The following is a 3,709-nucleotide window of genomic DNA, read 5'->3' on the forward strand; positions in this document are numbered from 1 at the left end:
AAGTGTTGACTATGCCTTCCTAGGAGGGGAGTATTAATTTGGAGAATAATAAACATTTTTGGAGGACTTGTGAGGAGGAAAGGTGAAGGAGATGGCTGCCTCTTTTGGTACCTTGTGTCCCACATTGCTATTGTTGTTGGTTTTTCAAATGGATTTCCCAACTGGCTTTCTAGATAAGCATTCTCCAAACATTTCTAATTGCTCACTCCCATCATTATAAAAACATATAAACATGAATCTCCCCAATACGTTTATTAGCTTAAAACTTATATATCGTATTACTATAAAACTAAGTTATATGTCAACATTGTCAAATAGAAATATAGTGTGAGCCACAAATGAGAACTACAATGTAATATTCAATTTTCTAGTAGCCAAATTAAAAAATAAAAATAAATAAGTGGAATTAATTTTAACAATGTGTTTTAATTAAACTAATATATCAAAAATATTACCATTTCATCATGACATCACAATAAAAATTATAATGAGATGTTTTACATTTTTCAATGCTAAGTTTTTGAAATCTAGTGTATATTTTAAATTTTCAGCATCTCAGTTCAGACTAGCCATGCTTCAAGTTTCAATAACCACATGTGGCTAATGCCTACAATATTTGATGGTGTAGTTTTATACATCTTAAAACATATAAAATATAAAAGATGTATGAGAATAAAAAAATAATGTAAAAGGAAGTTCCAAGTTCTAACATTTTTTACCATATCCTAGTTGATGGCCTTGCAAATCCTCTGGACTGTATGAATCTCATATTAAAAATTAGTGGTCTATAATCATGACTGGAATTACCAAGTTTCTAGGTATGACAATTCTGAAAGATGATATATTTTTATGCCATGGTTAGCACTGATGCAAGTTTTGACACACACACACACACACACACACACACACACACACACTCTCTCTCTCTCTCTCTCTCTCTCTCTCTCATTTATTTCAAGAGAAGGGAACACAGAAGCTGTCTCTTAGTGGGAGTATCATCAATTTCACATTTAAGAAGAGTATATAGGATGAGATATGTTCTGGCAGCCATCTTTGGAAAATACAATCTGCCCCATATCCTTATGTATGTGTAAAGTTGAAGCTCTAGGAAAGTGCTCTGTACTGATCCCTCTGGCAGACTGTTCCATACCTCTGGGCTCATACATATTCTTCTTTGGGAAGCTAAGAAAGAAATATGAGAAACTGAAGAGGTAGCTAGGATATATCAGGTCATGGAAGACTTTTTGTACCATGTCACTGAGCTTGAACTTTATCTCATTGGTGATTTTTCAGCAGGGGAATAGCATAGTCAGTTGTGTTTTTAAATAGGTTCCTTTGACTGAAGTGGGAGGATGGATTAAAGAAGCCAAGACAGGGCCTAAGGCAAGTAGAAAGCAAACTAGTGTATTGTAGCAATGGTCTCAGCTTGCTCACCAAATCTCATCAGATACACATGCTTGCTTATTAAGATGTTCTACTTGGAGCACTTGTCAAGTGAAGTTCTAAAAATAGTAACAGAAAGAAGCAGTTGAAAAAGCATGTAATGAAAATGTTAAGTGTTTGAGTCTTAATGACTTTGAGCCTATATTTAACAGTGTCCACTCCTGTTTCCTCTTCCACATTGCCCTTCTGCTTCCTCACAAATCCAAATACATTTATTTTAAGTCAAAGAGAGATTCTAATGAAGACACCTTCAGCTGTCTCTGGCATCCATAAACCCCAAAGAAGTCAAAGGCCTAGAGAGTAGGAGTGGAGATGGTGATGTCAAAGCTATATTAAGATAATTGAGGAACATTTCACAGAAAAATTGATCTATACTTTCAAAAATGTCAATATCACAAAAAAAGACAAAGTGATTGTTTTAGATTAAAAGAGATAAATGAGCTGTGATAAGTAAATGCAATCCTGCATTGGATTCTGGATTGAAAATCTTTATTATAAAGGGCCTTATTGGGATCAGTGATGAAATTTGTGGACTATGTATTAAATAACAGTAATGTATCACTGTTACATTTCCTGAATTTGGTAATTGTATGTGATTATGTAACAAAGTATCCTTATTCTTAAGAGACAAATGCTGAAACATTTCAGGGTGAAGAGTCATGATATCTGCAACTCTGGCTTACATCACTCAGCAAAATATTAGTTGAATATACTTACACATATATTTATATACTATATAAAAAGATAAAGCAAAAGTGGCAAAAATGTTAGCAATTAATAATCTTGGTAAAGTACAGGTATCCACTGTGCTACATTTATAATTTTTCAGAAGATTTGAATTTTTCAAAAAGATTTAGAGATGTACAGTTAAATGCTTACAAATATAATGATATGTCTGAGATTTTCTGCAGAATAATGATAGTGGGGAGTGAGAGTGGGTGGAAGTATAGATGAAATAATTATCAAGAGTTATAGATTGTTGAAACAAGCTGATAGATATATGGGGGTTAATTATACTATTCTCTCTACTATACTCTTTGGTATATGTTTGAAAATATCCATAACGAAACAAAAAAGAAGACAACAGTTAGAGGCTCTAAACAAAGAAGAGTATGGTGTCTCACCCTCATAAATAAGTAAAAGGAAGCAATGCTAATACTTAAGGAAATAATTCTATCTTAGTGTAACTTTGCCAGTTCTATTTTAATGCCAGGTTGGGGAGTAGGCACAGATACCAAATATCACATTCTTTCATAAAGAGTTTTTGGATGCTGCTGTTGTATTGGTGTCCTAGCATATACTTAATTTGTTTATTGGATAATTCAAGATTGGCTGAGTTAGGGAGAGGAATTAAAAGGAAAATTAGGGAACTGCATAATAGGTTTATTCTGGTTGAAAAAGTTACATGATAAAAATAAAAACCTCTAGGAGAGTCTCCATTTTTTCAGACTCTAGATATAAGCATTGATCTGTATAAAGCTGTGAAGTAAGCTGCCATTTGTCAGAAACAATTCATACAAAATCCCAAATTCTTGATGAGATACAAACTCTTCTTTCACACTTGTGCTGTTTTTCAAAATTCCCTAGGTGACACTTCTCCAAAACACAGATTTACAGAAAAATGACAGTAATTCTGCCAGAATTATGAGTTCTGAGTTCAGTTATAAGGAAAAGGACATAAATAGGCACTAAACATTGTGAGACATGCCACAGTCAATACATGTTTTTTTTGTTGTTGTTCAATTCATTGCTTTAGAAATTTACAGTCACCTTGAAAAGTGAAGTATCTATGCACTAGTATACATCCTCTGTTCACACTGGAGAATTTTTTTTGTGATATTAACAAATCCTGAACACTGCAGAGACTCTTGGTATTAGAATAAAATAATTTTTGGGCCATGCTATTCAGGCTTTATCTATAATACACAGAATGTCCACTAAGTTTTCAGGTGATTTGCAAAACAATCGATTATAATTAGTGATAAGTAGGGTAGTTACAAAGTTTATAGAGAGTACATAAAATCTGCTAGGCTAATTTTACAAATATTATTTTGTAGATTTTCATCTAATAATTAAAATATAGGAGGTTATCATTATTAGAGAATATGAAAATCTCATGAGAAACATAGAACGTTTTTTGAACTTTAACAGATATATAAACACAAATTCAAAATTATCAGATATGATAAATTCTGACCATACAAATGATATTGTATTATGAAATTTTTTTATTATTCAAATATAAAAATAAAGTTCCTTAAATTTT

This window comes from Pteropus alecto, unplaced genomic scaffold (genome assembly GCF_000325575.1).
Source record: "Pteropus alecto unplaced genomic scaffold, ASM32557v1 scaffold23, whole genome shotgun sequence".
NCBI classification, from domain to species: Eukaryota; Metazoa; Chordata; class Mammalia; order Chiroptera; family Pteropodidae; genus Pteropus; species Pteropus alecto.